This window comes from Trichoplusia ni, chromosome 12, assembly GCF_003590095.1.
Source record: "Trichoplusia ni isolate ovarian cell line Hi5 chromosome 12, tn1, whole genome shotgun sequence".
NCBI classification, from domain to species: Eukaryota; Metazoa; Arthropoda; class Insecta; order Lepidoptera; family Noctuidae; genus Trichoplusia; species Trichoplusia ni.
The window spans coordinates 10,177,466-10,190,683 of record NC_039489.1 but is presented as its reverse complement, the minus strand read 5'-3'; the positions used below and the strand labels follow the sequence as shown (position 1 = coordinate 10,190,683).

Here is a 13,218-nt window from a genome sequence, read left to right as displayed (position 1 = left end):
CAGTAGTTGCGAAATGGGTGTAGTTGTAACTGTTCTAGCATGTTGCAATAGGAATATCGGTGTTGATAAAAGCGGAACGTGAAAAATGTGACACTCAGCTGCTTCTTTGTCCATTGCAAACTTGCAAGCCTTTTTATTGCGACAAAAATTGAATTTTGGGCACAATAGCTACACAATTTAGGTTCCTTATTTTCTGTAACCGTGGAAGTTTAGTTATAAGCATTGTTTTCTATATTGGTTTAGCAAAAACTTGTGCAAAATGAATAATGTGTCAGATAAATTGAGATGCTTACAAAAAACAGCGAGGATATTACGTAACGAACAATGTATTTTGAGCAAAAAGCAGTTTTGCATTTGCTAATTGGCTCCAACAATGCATTTGTCTGCCAAAAAGGTTTAATAATGTAACCTTATCTGAAATATCTTTTCAGCCGGAGTCACAGGTGCATAGATTATTTATATGTTTATTACTCGCCAGACGAAATTATCTTTTTTACTTGTAATTAAATTTTATTTGAATTTTGAAGAAGTTTGCTTCTATCTGACCAGTGTTATATTACAATTTATCATAATTAATAGAAACCGCACCTATAAGTCAACACCACACAAGTCGATTAGAGAAATACTAATAATATATCTCTTACTTCTTCCTGAACAAATAATTGTTTCCTTATTATCGGCATATTAATAACAAGCGAATAATATTGCTCTAAGAATAAACTTGAGCCCTGACTATCTAGATGTGTTTTTATAATTTTCCTTTTTTAATGGCTGTTTAATTCTGAAGCCTCCGGTAAAAGAAGATGCCTTAGGCATTGCAGTCTAACCTATTCAGCCAGTATTCTGATAAGACAGTTATTCCACCCAAATACTATACCCATTCAAAATTGGAATGACCTATTCTCTATATCTTAAACCTCCTTCGTTTGTTAGTTCTCGTTACTCCTACACCCTTCAACGATAATTTCTAGAACTTTCATATCCCCATAAGCACTTAACGGCAAATTGCCTAAGTGGGTGTAATAGTTATGGTAAGGAAGATGCAAGGTATAGAAAATGGCAGAGATCTGGTGCTGACAAGCGTGGGTGGAATGTGGGAGGACTGGCCCTAACAGGTCAAGTACACGCATCTATTTGTGTTTGGTTTAAAGTACTTTACTGTAGGTAGGTACAGGTAATTGTAGATAGGTTTAATATTTGTGAAGGAGTGATTGTAGGAGAAGTCTTATTGAATGGTACGTATTACCTTCTATTCAATTGTCTATGATGGATATTCCAAAATAAGGTTATTATACGGGCAAAGATGCGAAATCTGAACAAAATAGAAACTGATTCAAGTGGGATACTAAACCATTGTATTTTTAAGAATCGGCTTCCTGGCGTTTTGAAAGGGAATGTAGCTATCAAGGAGTAGAATATCGCCACAAAAATAACATAACTCATGACATTTCAAAAGTCCGTTATTTTGATTTGTTCAACCCATAGTTTGAGTGAAGCTAATTGGAATAGATCATGCAACATTCAAACGACCCCTTTCATTTACCATTAAAATTATAGGTTGCCAGCCCTCTAAATAGGAAAGCATTTCTTGTATAAATTACATTACTTGCATAACTAAGTAGCTACTAAGTTATTACGAAAGTATTTTTATATTGAACTTTATGTGTTACAAATTATTTGAAACTTATTCAGAAGCTAAGATAATATGGTATTTTTTAACAGATATTTGTTATAAACTGAAATGTATTTTATACCTTTATTTTTTTAAGAACCATTTTCATCTTCAACCAAAGAATTGCCATATCAAAAAATACACCCAAACTTACCGACTTCCTCATTGTCCGCAGTAGCAGTTGGTGTCACAGATACATTCATTTTAGTTTTAAATAATCACAGATAGTAAACAGTTGTGTCAATCCATCACTTTCACACGCACTCACTGGCTGTATAATAATGAACTATTAGATAAAAGTGTTAAGTCATATTCTGTCTTATTTATGCAGTATGGTAATTCTCTTTGCTGGCGCTTAGTACTGGAATTTTCTGTCGCCCTGGTGTTTAATATTAGTATTCGTAAGTAAGTAAGCATTAAATGGAATGTTTGACGATCTTAGCATATTTATTTATGAATAAGTAATATTTATTGACAGAAGTAAGGATTTTTAACCGAGTGGCATCACTATAAATGTCAAGAAAATAACAACCAAAAACCTAAAAATTCCTAAGTGCCAACAACTAGTTATTTTACCACAACACAGAAATAAATTATAGGTTTAATCAATGATGCAACATTACGTTACATATTATTTCTGATGATTATCAATTTGAGGAGGCTAATTGAGATAATAATAGTTATTTAACTACTAAATCTTTTCTGTGAACGGGTGCGCATGAGTTTCAGACTCTAAGTACGATTGCGTCATAATAGGAATCATGACCTTCGCTTCAAAGAAAAAAAATGCACGGCTTCCTTTGTTTCCGGTTTTTTGTTGTAAAGTTGGTTATTCAAAGAAATTTGAATTTGGGGCTTCTGTATAACGTGTATTATGAATCATGTCTGGCTGGTTAAGTTTTGTTCTTAATTCAAAATGTAGATTTTTTTTCAAACTGGTAATGTTTTAAAGTTTGGTTACTAGCAGTTTTGGCTATCTGGCGTTTTAAAGTAAAATATTTATTTGAAAATGGAATGCATTTACATTTGATATGCTTAGATCTTAGAAGTGATTAATAATGCATTGAATTGCATTGGAAATAGTTCTTCGCATGTTGTTTAAGAAAACAAACACGTTACATTACTTGATATAAATAGAGCATGTTCAAACTTGAAGTGAGACAAGAATCAATCACAATTGTATCACAACGGCAATACATCAGACGCAGTTAGCGGTACACGAGACGAACTAGAATGTCCGCCGGTAACCGTTAGCCTGACAAATGCAATTAACGGATTATCTTTAAACAATAGAATGTCGGTTAATCGTTTTTGTAATTAGAACACCAGTAATCAGTTTTTGTTTGTTTTTCCAGTCAATTCCAGTGTCCAATATTTTGGGAAATGCTGGTATCTATTAAAACATCATATAAAAGTAACTTAAGCAGTGGGTAGTAATAGGTAAATACAACATATTTGATTCACAATTTACTGGTACTTTAATAAGTCTAGTCTTTGAGCAAGTGTTATAAAATCGTGTTTGCTTTTACTTATACTGTATAACTGAATTGTTCAAAGAGAAAATGATGACATCATCTCTGTCGCTATAAACTATCTTAACGTAGTAATAAAAGTCATAACATGAATAGTCAGTAATTCATTTGTTTCTCCATGATTCTTTATGGCAACAATAACCAACGGACAAAATTCAAAATAAGAAAATCGAACAGTCTATTTGAAATTACTAAAGTCGAGTGAAGTTTAAAATTAGAATCATATTTTAAGCCTGACAGTAAGTACATGCTGCAGTGATTAGCAGTCGTTCAGTTGGCAGTTACTCGCTTGGAAGTGAAACTGTCGTGTCGTGTGTCGTGTATGATGGAACAGGTCTCAAAGCCACTTTCCTTAGCATTAACACGACACACGGATTCCTGTGATCAGTATTCCTTTAACAAAATATGCTAAGTAAGAAATTTCTCTTAGTAAAGACAAGCTGCTTTTAATCTAATTTATTGACACTTGCAAATCAATCAATCGCTATTTTGATAATAAAGCCATAGATTAAAATTGGATATAGAACTTGTTAAACCATAAACAAAATGAAATGTCGATTTGGTCATAAAAATAACGGATTCTTATCTTGAACGGTACTTTTTTATTTTAAAATAAACGACGCGTGTAGCGAAATCAGTGCAGAAAACCACATTTTAAGATTTACGACTCAGGTACCCGAATAAAATATGGCGGTTAAGATTTTAGGAGACGTCGAACTCTGTATTATAGCAAGACTGTTCATGATATTAGCCAAAAGATTAAAAATTTACGACTTATAATTACAGAGCTTAAAACTAATCTATTCAGTTTCTGGGTTTAAATATCGAATCCAGTTTATAAGTGGCCAGTTACAACTTAAAAAAAAAAGAAACGAGTCAATAACGATTTCAGTTCCTAATCGATTATGATAAATGAATAATCGAATAGAATATAATTGCCGACAATTGTCCAAGGTGATCAAAAGTGACCTATACGAATACCAGATCAATGTCATAATGGTAGTGACTAGGGCTGCCATAAAAGGCACGACTTGTTAGGAATGGCTGATCTCATAAGATGACTTATAAAAGCTATAGTTAACACTGGGATTGGAGTAATGACCTTCGGTACTTTTGAAAAGGTGTTCAAGGATAACGTGCTTGTAATGTCAAGTTTTAGGCATTATAGAATATTGAGAAAAGGACCTGTGTAGTCAAACGAAAAGAAAAACGATAAGTTTTATTGAATAACTGTTAGCTATATTCTATTCTGCACTTAAACATTCGCAATAAAAAATTATTTCAACTTGTCAATTTCAATTTGACAGCACTAAATGTCATGTCATCTTACGTCATTTTTATTTTACACGCATTGGCATTTTGCATACAGCCTCAGCATGTTTTTTTAATAATTTTATATTTAAATAAACGTTATAACTCTACATAATGCACAAACTCGATCGTAAAGTTTCTTGCAGTAATATCCGTCTCACATATGTGACAGTAACTGGTTTTCTTGCATATAATTTACATTAACCGGTGTTACCTTGAAACGTAAAAGAAAACTGTTTAACCACTGGTTTAAGTATCATAACTTTCACGTGCAGATAAATGTTGGTTGTTTGTATGATTTTATTGTGGAAGTTAAATAATTGTGAATAGAGAAGTGTTGTAGAATTGCGATGTATTGTTCAAACAATTTTGGGTCATCGGTGTTTTCAACAGACCGGTTTCCCTATCAGACGACTTATGGCCACAAAATGGACAAAATGTTTTTTATTTTTGCCTTTATATCAAGATATGGGTATGAGAAATATCATGACTATAAAACATTTTAGCAAATGCTAATAAATATTGCGTGTCAAGTAACTTTATGAAATAATAGTTCAAAGACCTTTTTTACACTTAGTCATTGTTACTGCATATGAAATATGCATGTAGAGTTATTTTTTGCTTATGCAAATTAGTTTTACCTAAATGGAAAGCAACCTGGAGTTTAAACAATAAATCTTTTTGCTTATGCCTTTACTGGCTGCTAAGGAGAAATATTTTCATGTTCCAATATGCTAAATAAAAAAAAAAACCATTAAGTAAGTGTTCAAGGAAAAAGGTTACCAACCTCCTTCGTTTTTGATGAAATTCAGAAATCAAAACAAAACTTTAAGGCATAAAACTCAACTACGACAGGTAGTTGAATTTATTATTGCCTGTTCTCCTTAATCATCATCTCAATGTGTTGTTTTTCCTATTCTTCCTAGTCATCTCAATATTCACCCCCCTTTTTTCCCCATCTTCCATAGGACAAAACCCTGACATCTTGTGCTCATTTCCTATATACCTTTATCAAAACTCAACCGCAAACAATGTTATCGACTGGTCCATTAGAAAACAATACGGCTGCATTAGTTATATCAGTTCACGACATTATCTCATCTGCTTCGGACCTACAGTAGCTATCACAAAGAGAAACGGGTTACACAACTATTGCACAATGACTAAACAAAAATTAGTCGCATTAAGATTGGCTGAAGTTATTTCGAATTCAATTGCTTTTGGTTTTTACTTGTTTTCGTTTTAAGTGTTGATTTATGAAATATATTTAATATAGGAATTACGTTAAAGTGTTTACAAGAATAGCTGCTGATGCCACAATTGAATTATTTTATTAATAGATAAATTTTCTGGTTAACTAACTTTCATTGTTAAATTGCTTTTACATTCAACAACTATAAGACACTTTTCCAAGTCGCTAATAAACAATAAAAAACCAATACAAATAATAGACCATCATAAACTTTCTTTGTTACAAAGTTTCCCTTTTGTCATTAGATACAGTTGCAATAAACCGATGTAACAAAAAGTTAATGGCTCGATAGATTACATATTCGTAAAGGGATATTAAAAGAATGTCGGATGTAAACTCCGTAACGTATTGGAAAAACAAGTTTTGTGAATAGAAAATGAGTGAAAGCTATTATCTAATTCTATAGGTTGTGGAAATACCTTAACCATGAATGTTATCTCACAAAAAGTCTTTCTATATCTTTGCGACAAGCAGTTGTTGTTCTAATGTCAAATTTATTTTACGAAAAAGGTTACATATAAATACAAACTTCTTATTTTCTTGACGAGTAAAAAAGAAAATTATCGAACAGGCCGAAAACATTTGAAACAATAAATAATAACTAAATTCAGATGAAAATAGGTGGAATACCATTCAAGTATAATTTTAGTTTGAACACGATCTACAGAGGTAAATACATCTTTATAATGCAAGATTATAATAAGCATACTCTTGAACCCTGACCTTATGTCCAAAGGTGGGACCCATTAAATAAGTATCGTCGAACATATATTAACAACTTCGCAATAAATTACTAGTGTCGACGTTCAACAAATTACGCAACATCAAAGATTAGTCTCACATTAAAAATGTTTAATGGAATTTTCAGAGGCATTACAAAACAATTTTTTATGCCATACGTACATATATGCATCAATCATAAACTTTATGCATAATAAAACTGCGCCTACACCATAAAAATGAATACAAGATCTTCAAGATTTGTTATGTATTAGAATCCTTTAACAAATTCAAAATAGTATTCACAGCTGGCAATTTATAAACAGTTCAGACATTATTCGCCAAGGTCGTGTAACAGAAACGCGTAAAACGCTAATACAAAACTGTTTCAGTTCATTACATTAAATTTACGAATAAATTAGGACACCGTTTCAACCATAACACACCAGAAGCGAAAGTCAAAACCACACATGCGCATCCAGTCACTAATCGAGGTGTTAAATAAAAAATAATTATTATTTACAATGAACGGTTATATAAAAATCCAATTGAATTTGAGGTTTATGAAGAAATCGACACTGTTTTGAAACTTTGCACGAACGCGGATCGACGATGTAAACACGGTAAGTCGCGGGTTATAGCGGCGCGGGACGTGCGTTGCCCTCACCAGCGGGTGATACACTGCACTGTACCTTTGAATACGAAAATACCTTCCAACCGCTTCAAGCGACCAACAGCCGACACCATCTATCAGTAACATGAATCATTCAACATCATCGATCGCTTGCAGCGCTGTTTTGTCAAGTTCTATTTATCGAATGATATCACCTTGATTCTACATCTACACATAAAAGTATCGGATACGAAATTGATGGAGATATAAAGATCAGTTTAACCATTGTTCAGGAACAAACAATAGTTCCGTTTATATCTTGCTTCGATTTCGATCTAACTTTTAAAAAGTACTTTGTTTAACCATTTATTGTATTTGAAAGACTTCGAGGCAAAGAGACTGCTGTCTTGCGTAACGAGGAGAAAATTAAAAAATAATCTACAAAAGTAGGAACATGAGGCGATGACAATGGCATTCAATTGTCCCACAGTTTTGCAAAAGTGTTTATTGTGTGTTTGATGCTTGGAGACCTAGTTAAATTTAACAATAGAAAGTATATTATTACCTACAAGGAAAACAAGTCCCCAAAAGCCAAATTTGTTTGACTTATCAACGAATTTGTTACAACGCTCAAATTTCGTATCGCGTGCATTTTATTTGTCGTGTCAATGGGCAATATGGAGACTGTTTCCTAAAAATAACGGTTCCCGTTTATATTTACATGGAGGCACGCTACACTTCAAAACAATAACAATAGATAATGCTTTGCCCTAATCGAAGTATTTGTATGAATCGCCTGCCGTCCTCACATTATGCGCTCGTCATAGCAATTAGATGGCCATTTCTGTGGCCCTATGATTACTGGGCCTGCATTCCTAATGATTATCCCTTGTTTAGAAAGGCATTACCGACTCGTTGGCTGTCTCCGTGTAAGTAGGTACTTTAGTAATTAGACCTATAGCCTTTTTCTTGTCTAAGAATGTTAGTACTATACTGATTTCTTGTTTTTCACTGCTTGCTTCGATACTTCTAAAAACACATTTATCTGTATAATTTTACAGGAAAAATACGTCCAGACCGGATTCTACCAAGACAAAAATGTTCCTCCAATTGCAGAAATACCTGTTTGTTTCTACTTAACCATGTAGTATTTTTCGGAAGAACGCCCATGTATGTAACATCATACCGTCAAAATCCCGTCTACCATGAGATTCGTGAAGGTCTTGCCACCAACGGTAAAATCCGGTATTTCAGCTTTTTCAACCGTCCGGTAGTTGAGTTACAAAATAATTTGCATTCGCTTTCTAAAAATATTACCTTATCTTGTGCAGGCTCTATCACTCACTAAGTATATTTAGGTAACGATAAAATAAAACCAAATTAAGTAGATATTGTTATCTTTACTGCTATTTCTTTCATACGGATGACCTCCAATTGCGTTTCTTTGGCCTTGCCTTAATTGTCTAACATTAACAGTGCAAATATCAGTCTATTTGCTAGACAGACAATTGTTGGCTTCATTGCCAAAGAATGCATTATCCGCCATCTTGTATTACGTAACAGACTAACACATGTTCACGATCTAAGTTATGACGTCAAGAATTCAAGATCTTGTATCTGACCGTAATTATGGGTAACTTATATATTGTATAATGTATGATTATTCATAGATTCGACGGATTAGTCATCCTTACATATGTAATTCTGCTGTAGGTATGTATGATATAAATAACTTAATATTGTCATTCATTTTTAGGCTAACTAATTCAAATTTAGTGCGTTTAACAGTGTTAAAACCTTATACCGGTTTATCTAAGAATAGTACGTATTTATTTCGTGGATGTCAAGGATTGAGGTTTATATGAACATTGATGACTTGTATGACATCATAAGTGGTTAGATCAAGTCTGTCACTAAAATGCTAAGTGCGTACTCAGACAACCAAAGTTTGATGCTTGTTCTGTCTTAATTCTGACTTGTTATGTATTTCGTTGTTCCTTTCTATTTCTGCCTCTTTAGCAAGTTCAACTTATTATGATAGAAAGTACTTACATGTAACTTTAAAAGGGTCATATTGGAAAATGTCAAGCACGTTTGGGAATTTATTTGCACTATTACTTAACTTTCTTATCGATCGGATAGGTATCGGTAAGTTTCATCTCGATATTTTTAATCAGTAACAGATTTTTAATAATTATCGATAGGTTCTTACCGAGCTTAGCCAAGTTAAAGCTTTTGTCATACGTAAGTAAGGCAATCTTTGTATTCATGACATCATAATGTGATCATCAGACTGTGCTTCCCACGTGCCCTACCTTTAACGATTATAACCACTCACAAATCACAAAATGTCAGGCTTTCCCCGCTTCAATAAACCTCACATAAGACAAAAGATAACATGGCAATCACAATATTTCTACAAAAAAGTCAACGAAGAAACGCTTTCTACAATTTGTGAAACCATATCCCAAATTTTGATGTGTTATTACCAGATCCTCACTATTTATAACCCATTTTCTTTTTATACACGTGTTTCAGACAACATCAAAGTCCTTAAATGCCGTAGTCACGGTTGGGTTACTAGGAGATCAGAGCCATGGGAAAGACGGACGGTTTAATGAGCCACAGATTCATGTATATATATCATATCTACATCTATCTGAAATAGCAAAACATTATGTTATATCATTATAGGCAACGCTATAATGTTATATGGACAATCTTGAGGGCCGAGACACTGTCATAACATATCACGTTTAGAACTCTGTCAACATTCAAAAACTCAAATTTTGAATATGGTAATGATATTTTCCTTTACGGTCCAGGATTGTTTGTTTAATCTATTTTTGGGTTTAGGGCCTGAAGAGGGGCCTGGGGGGCATGATCAAAATCACGTCAATTGTCAAAAAGAAATGAGATTCCCAAAATTTTTAGACTTTTCATACATCCATCCAATTTGATGACAGTCGAGCTTATTAAAAAATGCTCTGAAGTGGGTTATACAGGAAGAAAAAATAAAATAGTTTAGTAGTAAAGGATGTAACAGCTTAGTTGAAGTAGTAGAATATAGATAGTTAAGCCTGCATTTAGCTAGCTGTATTTTAAAAGATTAAAAAACTGTGTCAAACTGTCACGGATTAGAAATTATCGAGGTAGCAGGTAAACAGTAATAAAAAATTTAATAACTTCCTACAGATATATTAATTCAGAATACGAGTTACCAAAGAGAGTACATAGCCAGTCTTTGCCAAAGTGGGTTAATGATTAATATTGTTTTATTATTTGTTTAAGTTCTTTGAAATTCTTTTATTTTTTATAATTGTCATCTAAAAGGGTATAATGACACTCATACTCACTTTTAGGACTACATTTTCTATGATTATGAAAAATAAACACTTTTACGGGAAACACCATTTTTAATACACAAGTTGATACTTTAAACAACTGAATGCTACTAACTTTAGCTTTTAGATAACAAAAATGGTTATTTATCCTCCTTTTGACGTTTGTATGATGTCATGTATCGATGTATGTTTACATAGCCAGTAAAAAATTTAGTGTTTTCTGTATACTTCTTTCACACCTCTTTATGCATCTTCCGAATGTACCTTATTGTTCAGAAAAAAATGAGATAGAATGTAATCATTATATCTGTAATTAAAAGTCCATAACATTGTTATGGTTTGAGTGATTCGGTTTTTTAAGTAATATTTTACCCTTGTCTTAATGACATTGACAATGTGTCATTGTCCTATATTCTCTAAATTTCCCCAGGTTATATGATTCAGTATCCAGCAATTTGAGATATAATTCGAGCAAAAAACATATGCTTAGCAGGTAGTTAGTAGGTACTTTTTAACATTACATTAGGAATACAAAGACAATCATTATTTATACATGTTTAACTGCGTTATCTTGTGTACAAACTTTGCATAAATGGCAATGTAGATTTTGGGGTTACATGTGATATGGAAACTACAAATGAATTTCGTCACAAATGTAATGAAATAAAGTTTAAAATCCTCTGACATTCATCGCGGACTAAAATAATATTTATTTTCGTACATATGTTTAAAAAGAAAACAAAGTCGGATCGTAGGGGTAACTCGTTAAGTTATATTTTTAGATTAAATTGAACACGTTTATAAATGTTTTAATCTATAAGTAACCTTTTTAATGGGAACTTTAAATTTTAAAGTGCTTGTTATTGAAGTGTTTTTTTTTATTTCGTCTTAAAAGCACCCTTCCCCACACGGGATTTAAAAAAGATTGTAAGGTCCTGTCATATTGTGAATGTATTGCATAACATTTATTTTTAATAGAACATAAAGATATGGCGTAGAGTTTTAAACTTGAAAATGAACGATTATAATATGCCAGGTCTCATTCATGTTACCCAGTTTATATTGAGAGTTTTTATCCTTCTTTTATCCGGCCACCCATAAATTTGTGGCTAGATATATAATTAGTTAAAAAATTTCTTCGATATACCTAAATACGACTTTTACTGGTTGTCTTTAATGCGGCTCGAACAAAACGACACGACAAACCATTTATCAATCTTGAACATTGCACACGAAATTCTAAACAACAAATCTGTGCGAAAAACTAAAAAATGTCCACTTTAGTCATTGAGACGGTTCCGCTTTCGCGGGCAGAAATAGACGGAGAACATATAGGCGTGTGATCGGACGGCGTGTCGCCGCTTCCGGGATCCACTCGGGCCCGCGACGATGCGCACGCGCAGCTATACTCTACATTTCTGTATAGTAATGACATAATGTACGACTGAAAATGATGGGACTTAGATGTGATTTGGAAAGGAGGTAGACTTAAATTTGGTACATCCCTTATATTGTCTTTTTAATATTTTGATGAATGGATTTTCTTTTGGTAGGTGTTTTTTTACGGGAGAATGACGATATAATATTGAATAAACTTAATAAATGATTATATATTGTTCTTGAAATCATTTTGTAATATCCATCTGTTGATACTCACTATCATGAGTGTTATTATCTTTTTCGTAATTTCATTTGAGCACGATTTAATCATACCCAGTTTGTGAAATAACGTACGACCTATTCTTGTTTGTCTCGACTGATATATTTTAACCTTGGTGAATTATTAACCAAAATATTTTTAAGAATCGAATATATGTTTTAAATTAGACCCAAAATGGGCAAATGGAAACCCTAAACAAAAGACAGTCATCCGACGCGCCAGCCCTAAATCACCAAAATAATATGACGTCACCAGATAAGCAAATCCCGATTTAAGTCCGAGATACCGTTACATTAAAAGACATTGTATATTTTAATTAATAAACGTTACCTAAGTGTTACGCAAAAGTTCATTATAAAGGTGTCAAATGTCAATTAAAAAGTAAAGACACGCTTTTAAATATTGCTTTTTAATTCGAATATAGTTTATTTTTAAATTAGTGCTGAGATCCGCGATAAGAATGTTTAAAGTTATATTTTATATATAAGCACTTTTATTCAATGGGTGTTGTTTAAAGCAGGTAGCAAATGATAAAATAATGTTTTATGCGTCGTAAAACTGCGGAAAATCTAGGTACCAATCAAGTAAAGAAAGTGTACGTTATTGAGAGAAAAGACTGGCAGCGTTTATTAAATAAATTGCCCACAGTTAAACATACTGCAGTCAAGAATAATGACATAATCGTACAGAATACTCAATACATAACTTTTACAGAACCTTTTGGTAACGACAAACGAGTATAATTTACGATCAAAAACCAGCTCCTTGTTTAATAACGTCTTTCCACTTACATGAATAAAAAAGTAAGAAAATAAATCAAAACGAGCAAAGGCGACCGTCTGAAAGTCCAAATATGGCGGCAGCCTTGATCGCGACCGAGATTGTACAATAATCACAAGTTTCGTTCGGAACCGGTCGAAACATGAGTAACTGCGGTTCAACGGCGACCAACTTCGTATTTTGCATGAAACAAGATATTCTTGCTCACAAATGCGTTCATAATGCAATTGCATTGTCCTGCCGTAACGTTTTTACGACATTTTTATTTTTATTTTTAGCTGTCAAAGTGACGTTTTGCGGTGGTCTTTGACGTTTAGTGATCACGCGCACATAA

General features: G+C 33.0%; 1 protein-coding gene across 3 annotated transcripts in view; it reads right to left on the bottom strand.

Annotated features, from left to right (window-relative positions):
- The window catches only part of LOC113499339, a 312,064-nt gene that overhangs the window by 11,972 nt on the left and 286,874 nt on the right, over nucleotides 1–13,218 (bottom strand). The window lies entirely within an intron of this gene.